The 14,547-nt window shown below is 38.6% G+C and overlaps 1 protein-coding gene across 1 annotated transcript in view; it reads left to right on the top strand.

Moving 5' to 3' along the window:
* Positions 1 to 1,862: 1,862 nt before the first annotated feature.
* Positions 1,863 to 14,547, top strand: part of LOC148276698 (uncharacterized) — a 124,052-nt gene continuing 111,367 nt past the window's right edge. Inside the window, exon 1 of the mRNA XM_088233913.1 lies at positions 1,863 to 1,932. The gene's annotated coding sequence lies outside the window, so the exon portion shown is untranslated. The remainder of the gene's footprint in view (positions 1,933 to 14,547) is intronic.

The raw sequence follows: 14,547 nt of genomic DNA, 5'->3' as shown, positions 1-14,547 counted from the left end.
TCCGACCTTTAAAATATTTCTATCCATTTAATAAACTTTCAGGTCTAAGTAATAAGACATTTAAGCATAAAATGTGCCCATGTCTTCACAAACTACTATATAAAGAATGTCGTAGTTTGTGACATACGACGGAGTTGAAATGTTACAGATTTCTCAGATTTGTTTTCTCAGGGTTAATTAATATAAATTCAATATTTAAAAGATTTAATTGAATTAAACAAATCTTAAACTCTGCCGGATAAGAGGCAACATTATATAAAGGGTAATTGCAGTTTTATTAAATTATTGACAAGGGAATGACTTTTTTAGGTTTATTGAGATCAGATTGAAACACATTTTTTTTTTAAAGTTTTTCAAAAGAATTTTTTTAAATTGAAATTTTTTGTTTTTTTTTACAATAAACATAAGAGGTAAAACAGGGTATTGAAAAAAAAGGATTATTACACAACAATGAAATAAATATAAATAGTAAAAATAGTAAACAAAAAAACCCACAAAGGCATGGCCTGTTCGTGGGTATACAAGAAAATGTCAATGATTTTTTGCTCTTATAATAAAAAGACAACAACAACAACAACAACAAACCATCACGCCGTTTCCCCGTAGGGATAGGCAGAGAGGATAGAACGCCATAACACTCTATCTTGGCATACAGATCTCGCTTCCTCTACATTCATACATCTTCTTATGCACGCACGCCGATTATTCCTACTTTTGACATGTCCATCTCCAAGTATTTGATGGACTTGATCGTGCCATGTCTTTCTCGGTCTTCCTCGTTTTCTGCATCCATCAACATAATAAAAAGACAGTTATAATATTTTTGTGTAACATAAGAAAGAGAAAATAAAATATTCTGTAAAAAATAATACTGTATTTTTTTAATATTGTAATTAAAAAAGGTAATTTTTTTATTAAAAACATAAAAATATTCCTTATTATTAAAAGGGCAACAAAATATACTATGGAAAAAAGAGTTCATATCTTTAGTTTGTATCGATCATTTGATAAACTGCGTATTTATAGACTTTTATTTTAATGAAATATTTAAGATGTAACGTCAAACACAAAGAAGGTAATATGTTGATAATAGCGGTAGTTTGTTATATTGCGCAATTATTGTATTTCTGTTTTGTGTAAGTACTTTTTGATATAACAGATATAAAAAGAGATCCAATTAGAACGGAAAAAAATACTCTCAAAACTGATTGTACAAGGGTTTAAAATTGTAAAATGAGTTACCAGATAAAAATTAATAAATAAAAAGCCTTAACATATTTTACTCTTAAAAAAAAACGTTTAAATATTGAATTCTGATAATAACTTTGATGTAATCAAATGTTAATAAATCACGATCTTTGTTGATTTTTCTTGATAAAACACCGTTATGGTATTTTTGATATAAATATTAAACCTGTTACAAATTTATTTCTCTCTTTGTTGTATTCTCCGTATCATTTTGTTCATTTCTTACTTTTCTAATAATAAATATTACTAAATTCCAATTAAAGCTTAATAACAAATGTTCCCAACAGAAAAATGAAATGTTTTTCAAACTAAGAGAAAAAATAAAAATACTCACCTAATATTCTTATCTCAAATACTAAAAAAAAATACATGCCTAGTATGCATATAAATTTTAAATCCTATAAACAATTTACTAATCTTGAAGATGCGTACTAGGCAAAAATGCTTGTTGGTCAAATAAAACAAAATAAAAAAAAAATAACAATAGATTACTAATTTTATTTATTTTTTTAGGATATTTTTATCAAATGATATCGACTGATTAATGCTAAAATAATATAAAATATATGTAGACTAAAAAATAGTTTTGTTTGAAGTTAATATTTTTTGTTTCAGAATACGCCAGAAACCGATACATGGATGGTTAATTACGTATTTGCTTAACAACGGACTTTTATAAATAAGGTTAGTTCATTTTTGTTTTTTTTTCACTAGAACATGAATTTGATGGTGAAAATGATTAATCTTTAATTTATGAAAAGGGAATCGGAAGCGTTTTTTCCGCGTTATTAACAAACGCAATCACCGTAGGTATTTTGAACGCACTAGGGAAATATCACATACCGATGAAACATGATAAATGTTTTGAGGAAAATTCATTGTATTTAAAAATGGATATTGTGGAGAAATGTTTTCATACAAAATTATTTAAAGTATACGTCCTTACAAAATAGCGACATGTTTGGCCTTGACAATTTTCACGTCAACATTTGTGAGGATGTTCTATTAAAATTCAAACAATCACAAAGTATAAAATTGAACCAAATCGTGACGTATTAGAGGCGTGGCCAATGTAATGACACGTTTTCATGGGAATTTACTTTTTAATTCTTCTAATAAGTAGCAGCTTTCAAAATAACTGAAAGTGCTAGAAAAGGCGAGCGCTACATTCCACAGTATGAAAGCTGTCTGGAAAATGGTTATTTACTAAGTGAAAACTAAATGCCGTCCATATAAAGCCGGCAAAACACCTATTCTCCTCTACGGATGCGAATCATGGTACCTCACTGAGGCTCATAACAGACAAACTTCTAAGTTTTGAGAACAGATCTTTGTAAGAAATGAAGTAATAAGAGAACGGATGCAGAAAAATTCGGTGACAACTGTCATCAAGCGAAGGAAATCCAGTTGGTTTGGCCATGTGCTGCGGACGCCCCCTGAGAGACTTAACCACTCTTATCAACTTTAGTGACGTTAGGTTCTCGACGCCCTGGACGTCCACTGCTGACTGTTCGTCGGCAGTTTGTGTCAGAACTACGAGACGCGAACATGGAATGATGATGATGATGAATAAGTAAAAGAATTTTTTTTTCTACTCCAAAGTATTACATATTTCCCTATTATGTAAAAAAAGGAGGCACTGCATTATGATGTTCTAACTTGACTAAACCAATAAAAAATAACTTAAGTCTGGTTTCTAAATGTCAGAAATATAAGGAAAGAAGATAAAGAAAAAATACTACACATATTCCTAGAAAATATTTTTGGTAATATGAATGGTATTTTTTGGGTTATCCCGAGTAGGTTTTGTTTGTTGATTATGCGTTGTTTAAACGAAATGATGTGTACTAGTAGTTTGCTCCGGGTCGCAGTCGGCAGTAGGTTCATTTCGCACCTTTAGGACGAAAACGACTCAACTAAATAATCAATGTTTTTGAAAACTGCAAAAGAAGCATGTAAATTGTGACACCTTCGTATTCTTTCGTCGATTGTTTCCATTTTTTCAAAGAAGGCACCAAATTTGAAGTTAAATATTCCCACCCAAACGTTGCATTTTTTTTAAATGCAAAAAGATGGATAATGGTCATTGAAGTCGTTTTATGATCTTAACTCATTTGAAAGTTTTTTTGAGTTAAGTCGTTTTCAAATGCATTGAAGGTTTGGATTTGGTGTCATTTTATTGTTTGTTGTAAGTAGTGTTAGTAAACGGTTTGCCCACCACATACCGCATACCGCATCTGAGGACATAAGTCTTCTTAGAGGTGCCCACATGTACGAGACGCGTTTCCGCCTCGTATAAAGAATTGTGAGACTGTAAAAATCTCGGCAAGGCGCTGGTATTCTACTGCGAGCTGCGATAGGTATCAGTAGCCCGTAGGTATGAATATTTATTCCAAAAACTGTCGGCTGACAGTGGCGGCTAGCAGGTTGTAAATCCGCTTCTGGATTCGGCTGAGTCCAGGAAAGATGCAGTGAAGATCTGAAGACGAAGTGGCGAAGTAATCGGGCAGAGTAGAGTTAAAAGAGAGTGTTTACTGTTTTCGATCGATGTCTTTATTTCTCACATGTGCACATATTTATACAAGATTACAAAATCTGACCCTACGGTTAACTTAGGTATGGGAATGGTGCCGGCCCCCCACTCCTGTCAAGTATTCTCCCGAGCGGCCAACGTAAATAGGCGCCCCCTAGCCAACGTATAAGCCCCGACCCCCGCCTCCGTCCCTTCATTGCACAATCGAGCGCCGACTAGAGCGGACGTGAAAGGGCCGCTAGCTTGACACGCTCCCGCTCAATTCGTCCTTTATACGGCAGCGGCCGGTTAGGCACGGAATTAGCCTCGCAGACTCATACATACTAGGTTATATATTAAATACAAGTAAAATAATAATTGAAACATTTATACGAACATACAATAATAAAATAAAGGACTATGACGTCGGCTACACTCCCCCCTGTCGAGAGACACTCCTTAGTAATCAGACGTCATCTTGTTTTACATTAAGTACTGCGAGTTTGGCCGTTGGTCGCGTGAATTCGCCTTTCGCTGTCTTGACCCTTGCGGTTCTGATGATACCATCTCGTCCCGGGTTGACCTCGATAATTATCCCACGTGGCCACTCGTTCCGAGGTAGAGCTGGGTCCGTGATTATCACTACATCTCCTACTTCTAGCGGTTTTGTAATCTCCCTCCATTTTTGTCTCTGGGCGAGGGTTGGTAGGTATTCACGAAGCCATCTTTTCCAAAATTGATCGGCCATTCTTTGGGCGATTCGCCATTGTTTTTTAAGGCACACTTCTGGGGGCGTGTCTCGGTAGTCCGCTAAGCGAGGTTGGCTACCGTCATCACCTATCAAGAAATGCATAGGTGTTAGTGGTGGAGCGTCTCTCGCGTCGAGTGACAGGTGAGTCAGAGGTCTTGTATTCACAGTAAACTCTGCTTCTGCAATGGCTGTCAATAAAACTTCCTCTTTTGGGGCCTGTTCTTTTAATATTGCCATTAACGCGCGCTTTGCACTTCGGATCAACCTTTCCCAGCTACCCCCCATAAATGGGCTTGCCGGAGAGTTGAATTTCCATCGAATTCCCCGCACGGTGGCTGCATTCTGAAGCTCAGGATTGTCTGCGAGTTGTCGTACTGCTTCCGATATTTCTTTATCCGCTCCTTTGAAGTTAGTTCCGTTATCGGAATACATCGTGTTAGGGTGTCCGCGTCGCGCGGCCATCCTTCGAAGAGCTTGGATGGTCGCGTCCGCACTTAAAGAGTGAGTTATTTCGATATGAATCGCACGTGTCGTCATACATGTAAATAAGGCCCCGTAGCGCTTTTCTTTATGTCGCCCAACAGTTACATATAAAGGTCCAAACATATCGACTCCGCAGTGTGTAAACGGACGAACGTGATGATCTAGGCGTGCTACCGGTAATTGTCCCATTAATGGCGCAATCGGATGACTCCTTTCGTTTCGACAAAATTGGCAACGGTGTATTATTTGTCGAATATTTGATCTTAATTTTGTGATGAAGAAACGCTGCCTTAGATCACTCATCGTCTTCTCTGTACTTGCGTGATTAGCTTTTTCGTGGAAATTTCTTACAAGCAGGCGTGTATAAGCATGAGTTCCGTCTAAAATTATAGGCGACTTTATTTCGGCGGCCATGTTGTCTGTTGCCATTAATCTAGTACCCATTTTCAAAACATTATCCTTATCCAGGTATGGATTTAGACACGAAATTTTACTGGCTTTCGGGAGAGACTCCCCCCGTGAAAGGATTTCTATCTCTTTGTTGTAGCTATCGGATTGCGCAATCTTAATCCATGTAAGTTCCGATGCTGATATTTCTTGAGCAGTTAGTGTAGCGCTAATGATTCGCTCTCTTTTGCGACACCTGTTGACGAATCGAAAAATCCACGCCGTAGTTCTAATTAAACGTTGCCACGACGAAAACCTGTTCTGATCCGGGAGAGCATTCAGCATTATTGCACTGTTCAAACATATTGTTTCGGTCCGCAACTCTGTGTTAGCCAGGTTTCGATTTGTATTTAAACCTTTGACAGGTGGCCACATATCTTCAGAATATTTAAGGAATTCAGGACCTCCGAACCACATTCCTTTCATCGTAAGGTCAGGTATCTCTCCATCTCGGGTACCTAAATCTGCTGGATTCTGCTTTGTGGGCACCCATCTCCATTCCGTTGAGTTAGTAAGTTCGTCTATCTCACCCAATCTGTGTGCGACAAATGGTGAGTATGTTCGCGCATCACTCTGTACCCAAATTAAGACAGTTGTCGAGTCCGTCCAGTAAATAGTTTTTATAATACGGCTATCACATTCCTTTTTAATAGTAGCCGCTAGACGCGCTGCTATAAGAGCGGCTTGCAGTTCGAGCCGCGGTATCGATAAGGCACGCAATGGGCTCACCTTGCATTTACTGCCTATGAATGTGATTAAACTTTTGTCCATTGTCCTTTCGACGAAATATGCCACCGCACAGCTTGCTTGCTCCGAAGCGTCACAAAACACATGTAATTCTACCGGTGCTTCTTTATAGCTTGTGCATTGCCTCGGAATCGCGCAATTTGTTTCTTGTAAGATTTTCAACCATTTATGCCACTTTACCGCGTATTTTCCATCTACTTCAGTGTCCCAATTAGTTTTCGAACGCCATACCTCTTGTAGTAAGATACGAGGTCGGATTGTTAAACACCCAATGAATCCAAGGGGATCAAAAATGCTCATTACTTCACTAAGCATTTCGCGCTTGGTAGGTATATAGAGTTCGGACACCGCTGGAGTTTCTTTGAATTTAAACAAAAAATTGTCACTAACTGGATTCCACTTTATCCCGAGCACTCTTTCGGTTACATCTTGTCCACTTATTATATTTATAGATGTATTCGCACGCAGACTTTCCGGTATTGCTCGTACTACCTCTGGATTATTTGAGGCCCAATTTGTTAACTCAAAACCACCTCGTCCGAGCACTGTGGTAATATCGCTTCGCAATTGAATGCTTTCTTTTACCGAGTCGATTCCTATTAGAAAATCGTCTACATAAAAATTATTTAAAATGGCCATCTTTGCTTTCATCATTCCAAGTGATTGTTCCTCCGCTATTTTATTTTTAACAAACTGAGCGCTGCTCGGTGAGCATGTAGCTCCGAACGTCATTGAGCTCATGACCATCTCGCGGATATGTTCGTCTTCATTATCACGCCAAAGAAATCTTTGTGACTGTTGATCTTCGTCGCGTATTCGGATTCTCAGAAACATTTCTTTAATATCCGCCGCGAGGGCGATTTTTCCCTCTCGAAATCGTATCACGTTCCCTAGAAGTGAAGTTAGCATATCTGGTCCACTTAGTAAGCAATCGTTCAACGAAACACCGCGATATTTACTTGCGGCGTCGAAGACAATACGTAGCTTTCCGGATTTATTCACATGACTAACTGCGAAGTGCGGTAGGTAGTACGTTCTATTCGTCAATGTATTTTTCTCAATGCATGTGAGCTCTCGGGCATATCCCTTACTGATATACTCATTTATTTTCGATTTGTACGCGATAGCAAAGGATTCGTTTTTGCGAAATTTCTTTTCAATTAGTTCTAGTCTTCGTAGCGCCGTTTGCCGATTATTTGGGAGGCTTATGACGTCGTCTTTCCACAAAAGTCCTGTTTCCCATTGTCCCGATATCAGAGGTCGAGTAGTGTTTTGAAGAATATCAATTGCTCTTTTTTCACTGCAAGATATTCTAATTGTCGGCAAAATACCTAACGAGTCAACGGCATAATTTTCCTTCACAAGATTTTCTAATCGGGCGTTGTCTTGTATTGCGGCGATTGTTTGAAACGGTATTGTATTTGTACCGCCGTGAATTGCCTCTCCTAATGCAGTAACGGAGATAATATATCTCCCGCTTTTCCTTGCTTCCCTCGTTATAATCAAGGGAGCATTATCTTGGCCAATTAAAATTTGCGGGCGCACTGTTTTAATTTGTCCGGCGTCCATTACGGCTTGAGGCGGTAAATTTAAATATTGCATCGTGTTAGCTCGCATTTTGTATATTTCACTGTTATCACCGCGGATATTTACTGTTATGCGACGTGATGACTCATCCGTCACATTCATGCCACCGGCCCCGTGAATTTTTAGTCCTCGTATTTTCCCTGACGCACCTGCACGGTCCGCCACTTCACTGTCGATGAGGGTGATTGTAGACCCTTCATCCAACAAGGCGTACGAAGTCACTGTTCCCGCTGGTCCACTTATTTCCACCGGTAATAATTTTAAAAGAATCGGTCCGTTCGTTGACCACGTGTTTACAACTGTTCTATTTCGTGGGTTTTCATTGTCATAGCGGTTTTCACTTTCACTCACTAAATTCTCACTTGATTCTCTCCTTGCGGATTGATTTCCGTTCAAGGAATTGTTTTGTCGCGAAAACGATGAGCTCGAGGCTCCGACCTCGGCGGTAGGTCGATATTCGCGCACTTCTCCGCGGTTAGATTCGTGAAGCGTTTTATGGTGCAATGAACGGCACCTATCAACGCTGCACTCACGCGAATATTTACATTGCGTAACCCTATGCGATTCCCCTAAGCACGAAAAGCATAAGTTTTTACTTTTAACTATTTGCCATCGCTCGGCCACTGATAACTTTAAATAGTCCCGGCACGACTGAATAGGGTGAGATCGATTACACAATGCACACTTGTTCTTCTCACCTGTAGGTATTTGAGGCACTACCGCGGTATTTACTAACTCGCGTTTTCGATTGCCTTTTCCACTATAAATGTTCGGTTCGATACCTCCGCACAACATTGCGGCGCTCGATATTTCTTCTAGCCAGACAGAAAAATCTTTAACAGTGGCTCTGTTATTATCACCTCGTCTGGCCCCCCACCATGATGTACGCATACATAGCGGTAGTTTCGCTACTAGCTCGCTTAGTAACTGCGGGGTAGTAAGATATTCACCACCGAAGCCTTCCAGAGTGGCGATCACGTTGCTGATGGCACCAGATAGCTCGATCAGTGACTCCGTCGAACCAGTACCCTGAAGACATTGGAGTCTCCTTACTCTATCCAGCATGGCTGCGACGATGACTTCTTTTTGGCCAAAGCGCAGCTCCAAAGTTCGGATGATTTGTCCGACGTTACGCGGCTCTACGAGTAGCGCTGAGACCGCCTCTCTCGCTCGCCCCCTCAGGGCGCGCTGCAGACGTAGGAGGTTCTCCGGCTCTGATAGGCGGCACATCTCAGTTGATTGATGATACTGAGAGCTAAAGGTGGGCCACTCCAGCGGCTCTCCTGTGTAGACGGGCAGGTCCTTTGCGCTGGACTGTCGGGCCATCATGGCCCCAACTCTGCTGTCGTCTTCCACGTTAGGCGGCCTGGGGCTCCCTATCGACGAGGTTCTTATTGCTGAGGCCATCTCAGCAATAGCGGTGGCCATCTGCGCCATGGGATCTGCGGAGCGGTTGACCCACGTCTCTGTGAGTCCAGCAGCGCTCTCCTCAGATCCTTCCAATGGCGGGAGTATAGACGGTCTCTGTTCTCCGTCCAACGGCTGTGGGCGGCTCTCTCTTCTACTCTGGCGCTTCAGTTGGGTGCGAAGCTCCTTGTTCTGTGCCTTCAGGAATCTGATGGTGTTGGCTGATGCTTGAGAAGCGTTGTCAGAAGCATCGTCGTCGGATGATTCTCTTTCAGATATGGCGGGGTCCACCCGTTCGGCGGCGTTCTTCCCCGATCGCAATACAGGAGTCATCTTGGGCGGCTGTGATATTCAGTAGAAGATTCGGCAGTGAAGGACCACTTTGTACGAGACGCGTTTCCGCCTCGTATAAAGAATTGTGAGACTGTAAAAATCTCGGCAAGGCGCTGGTATTCTACTGCGAGCTGCGATAGGTATCAGTAGCCCGTAGGTATGAATATTTATTCCAAAAACTGTCGGCTGACAGTGGCGGCTAGCAGGTTGTAAATCCGCTTCTGGATTCGGCTGAGTCCAGGAAAGATGCAGTGAAGATCTGAAGACGAAGTGGCGAAGTAATCGGGCAGAGTAGAGTTAAAAGAGAGTGTTTACTGTTTTCGATCGATGTCTTTATTTCTCACATGTGCACATATTTATACAAGATTACAAAATCTGACCCTACGGTTAACTTAGGTATGGGAATGGTGCCGGCCCCCCACTCCTGTCAAGTATTCTCCCGAGCGGCCAACGTAAATAGGCGCCCCCTAGCCAACGTATAAGCCCCGACCCCCGCCTCCGTCCCTTCATTGCACAATCGAGCGCCGACTAGAGCGGACGTGAAAGGGCCGCTAGCTTGACACGCTCCCGCTCAATTCGTCCTTTATACGGCAGCGGCCGGTTAGGCACGGAATTAGCCTCGCAGACTCATACATACTAGGTTATATATTAAATACAAGTAAAATAATAATTGAAACATTTATACGAACATACAATAATAAAATAAAGGACTATGACGTCGGCTACACCACATATACGGAAAAGTTGCTCGTTGCCAAACGAAAATAGTTGCTGGAAGGAGCTTTCTGTAATCTAGTAGCCTTAGTACATTTGTACTGAAAGAAACTAATCCGGAAGTAGATACGATGCGTTTTATTTGTTTTTAAAAAAAGAAGGAAATAGATTCTTCACTAATTGGGATTTAATTGATTGGACATGATATATTCGCCAAAATGAGTAGAATTTTTTTTAAAAGCCTTAAATTTTTTTTTGGAAGTTAGCAGGTATGTATATCTACCAGGACCTATAACAAAGCCACAGATAGTAGCAAAAAGCTCCATTCGTTAATCCTTGAAAGAGGGAGAGAGACAAGACCATAAGATGTATTCAGAAGATTGATTAGGATATCGGCAGCATAAACAATATTGAAAACAAATAATTTTTCATTCAATTAACCACGACCTGATAAAAACTGCATAGCCAGTGATCAGGGATAACCCAAGGAGATTTTAAGCGGTGATGAATTGAAGGAAAAAAAACTTAAATTATCACGGGCTCAAATTAAACTTAACACGGTTAAATCAACACAATTATCAAAATCATCACCTTCCAAACCAAATGGGTGAATAGGACACTACATTCGAATGCCAAATGTAGCGTTTGTAAATTGTACGTACGTGTAGGTAAGGTGAGGTAAGGTATTTCGCGTCGATCCTGTCAGGAATCGAGACCGGGAACCCAAATAATTGTAGGTGAATACGCCGACTGCACTCCGAGGTCGACTTATCCCCACTCAATTTCATTTTTCCTATTTTTACCTGAGAGCAGCTATCGAGTCTTAAACAATTATTTTACATTATTTAGAAACATGTGTACAAAAAACTAAACAATAATAACATAATACTTTGTAGCAAAAATAAACAAGGGCCATAATGGTACACAATATTTTCATAAACACGATCAACATATAGGACTTCAAGCCAAACAATGCCAACTTGTCTTCATACCGCACTGTTTTAGTGGTGAAGAGATCTAAGAAAAGTTGGACGATCTATACCAAAGAATTCCAAGTTTTGTGAAGTATTAACTAATTTACATTTTCTGGACATTAGGGCATGCTCTTAAAAGATTTGATAAATAGCAGATATTGATTTCTGGTGATATGATTGGAAACGTGAAAATACATTAATTGTAACGGAGATAGGACATTATTTATAGCCTTAAGTGTTTTGAATATGCATTTCAAGTCCATCGTTTCTCTAACGTAGAGAAATTATGAGATATCTCTATTTCAAAATAGGTATATTTTAATATTTCAATTACCCCTGCGTATTTTTATTATTTTGTAATTGCAGAATCACTTTGTAAATTCATGTACATTTTGTGCATTTTTTGTATACTTTTGTCGCTATGTTTTATTTCGATAATCGTTCTTCGACGATAAAAAATATGAACCCTTCAAAATTCAGCGCGTGCAATAAATGAGCAAATTTTATGCTTGTTTGAAACACGGATAAAAAGACTATAAATTGAGCGGCAATCCGACTGGTGTGCGAGCAATAAATTTTTGAGCATGTACAGAGATCACTCATGGGAATCGGAAACAATAGCTGTGGCTCTTGAAAAAATAGGACTTTATTACCAAGTGCCAGGTGTATAGAGCGCGGACATAAATTCATTCAGCAAATTCCCAAAATGTCACACCACCAGCATTTTTTTCATCCTCGAATATGTTACATTTTAGGCATTTTAACTTATTTTGTGGCGTAGAATATTTTTGAAAGTCACGATGAATAACATCATACAATTTTTAAAATATTTTTTTTGGACGGGAAAAAGTAAACGTCAATTCCCTTCATAATTAAAAAGTACACATGTCACACAAAGTTCAGAAAAATCTTTAAAATTAGTTGGTGAAATTTCTTAGTTGATTGGTTGGTTTCATAAAGATTTTCGATCAATTTCAACAATTATGATCGGTTACAATAACAGATAAGAACTAGATTACGTAACGTCTTGCAGCTACAAACCGAAAGGACGGTAAGAAATCTAGCCCACCATTATGTTATTTTTTTATTGACTTTGTAGAATTTTAAATTTTTCACATAAATAGGAGTAAGTTACAATAAATCATGCAGCTACAGAGTGTATGGACGGTTAGAATGCTATACCATTCTTACAAAATGTAAGTCTTTGGTAGTAGATAACATTTATATACATATGGAAGCTAGATTAGAAACATCTTGCAGTTACAAAGCGTATGAATGAATGGAATTCTAATAGCACAAACAATTATTTCAATAAATTTACAAAAAATAAACATTAAGCAAAATTGTAAGTTTGTCAAGTGTTCATGATAAGAAGTGGGTAGTAATTTATTTGATTGCACTCACCTCGCATGCCAGTAAAGCTCTACAGCATATTTTACATTTAAGAGGTTAACATACTTCCTTGATTGGAAACTCTCACAGGTTTTGTTTAATGAAAAGGGACATGTGAGCAGATTTTTTATGTCAAGCAAATTATCGAGAAAAGCTGACAATTGAAAAAACTTACTTCAATGATTATGAAAAAGCTTTTGACTGTGTGAATTGGAGCAAATTATGGGTTATTCTCAATGAGATGATGGGTACCAGCACACCCTATTTACCTGATAAAATCACTTCGTAATAAAAGCTCAGCAATTGTGAATTTTAACAATGAACTATCATATAACTTCTTAGTTCGAAAAGACGTTAGACTGGGTTGCATGTTATCACCGGCTTGTTTAATATATAAGACTTTACTAAGGCACTTAACGGCTGGAAAAGAGGGTGCACAATTGGAGGAAAAAAGTTATCTTACCTCAAATATGCTGATAACACCATACTTATTGCACCGTCAGAAATTGAAATGAAAGAACTAATTGAGCCAATAGATGCTGCTATCTCAGACCTACTCTCCATGAATATAAGCAATAGCTAGCGTATGATCATTGATCGAGCTAATAAAGTAGCACTTTTATCCTTGTTGCATAACTTAGACAGAGTTGACAATTTCATTTATTTAGGTTCTCTTATCAGAGATGGTGGGTGTAAAGGTGAAATACGGCAACGTACTGCCAAAAGTGCTATGAGTCGGCTGGTGAAGATTTGGAAAAATTATAGTAAAATCATCAACACCAAAAGAGACTGGTCAAGGTCTTGCTTTTCTCAGTGTTCATGTATGGTGTGGAATGTTGGACACTGACAGAAAAGGAAAATAAAAAAATCAAAGCTTTCGAAATGTGGTGATGGCGGCATATGCTGCGGATCCCGTGGACAGCCGGATTCAGTACAAATGTATCTATACTCCAGAAACTTGACATAGGAGAAAAACTTACATCCATGTTTGAGAAAAGAATCCTGCAGTTTTTTGGACATATTTCCTAGGAGAACTCTGATAAATCGGAGAAAACTATTATCTGAGAAGTGTCGAAAGGAAAAGGTCACGTGAATGTTAACCGATAAGGTGAAGCAACATAGTCACTGAGTTATCAGAATTATCACTGACGAATGCCTATAGAAGAGCAAAATACCATTCCAGATAAAGAGAAACTGTCCACAGACGAGCCATGCATGGAGTCAGGCGTAATTACCAGTGGCGAGCGGTTATTTTTTAAATTGGTAAGCTATGAAAATTCTGATAAAATGTCCATAGCGGTAGTATGGCATATAAAAAACAAGCCTATTGTATGTTTAATAAATAATTCCTAATAAATGGCTCCAGCGCTTAATAGTTTCAGCAAAAATAATTTCTAATTTAGCATAAAAATTTGATTTAAAAAATACAATAAAAAAAAACATATTTGCAAAAAAAAAATTGGAACACCTATTGATTCGAACCCCCGCCTATGTCATTAGAAAGCAACGGTCTATCCGCGCAGCTATTTCATGTTTTGCGCTAGGTGTCTAAAAAGTAATAAATAAACTAAATAATTCATTAGCACATCTTCGGTGGAGTCAAACTATTATAACTTGTCTTGAAATAAAACACTATTTCTTAATAAATGATAATAATTTAAAAGTATTCCTTACCGAGTACGATAGTTCACCAAACAAAACATGAATAACGTTTTAAGAATAATTGTTTTATCGACTTTTATATCACATTATTATTCACAAAACGACATAAGTTATACATATTATAATTCTTCATATATATTTATTCTTAACACTATACACTAGTAACGTTTTTATCATAACTCTAACTAAATTTTAAAAGTTTAAATGGATACTGAAGAATAACCTACAATATTCAACTGTCATCGTATCCACAAAAACGAATTACAATTAAAAAACAATATGCGAATCTT

This window comes from Micrasema longulum, unplaced genomic scaffold (genome assembly GCF_059751315.1).
Source record: "Micrasema longulum isolate JH-2025_06_02 unplaced genomic scaffold, ASM5975131v1 h1tg001161l, whole genome shotgun sequence".
Taxonomy (NCBI): domain Eukaryota; kingdom Metazoa; phylum Arthropoda; class Insecta; order Trichoptera; family Brachycentridae; genus Micrasema; species Micrasema longulum.
This window is presented reverse-complemented; position numbering and strand designations above follow the sequence as displayed.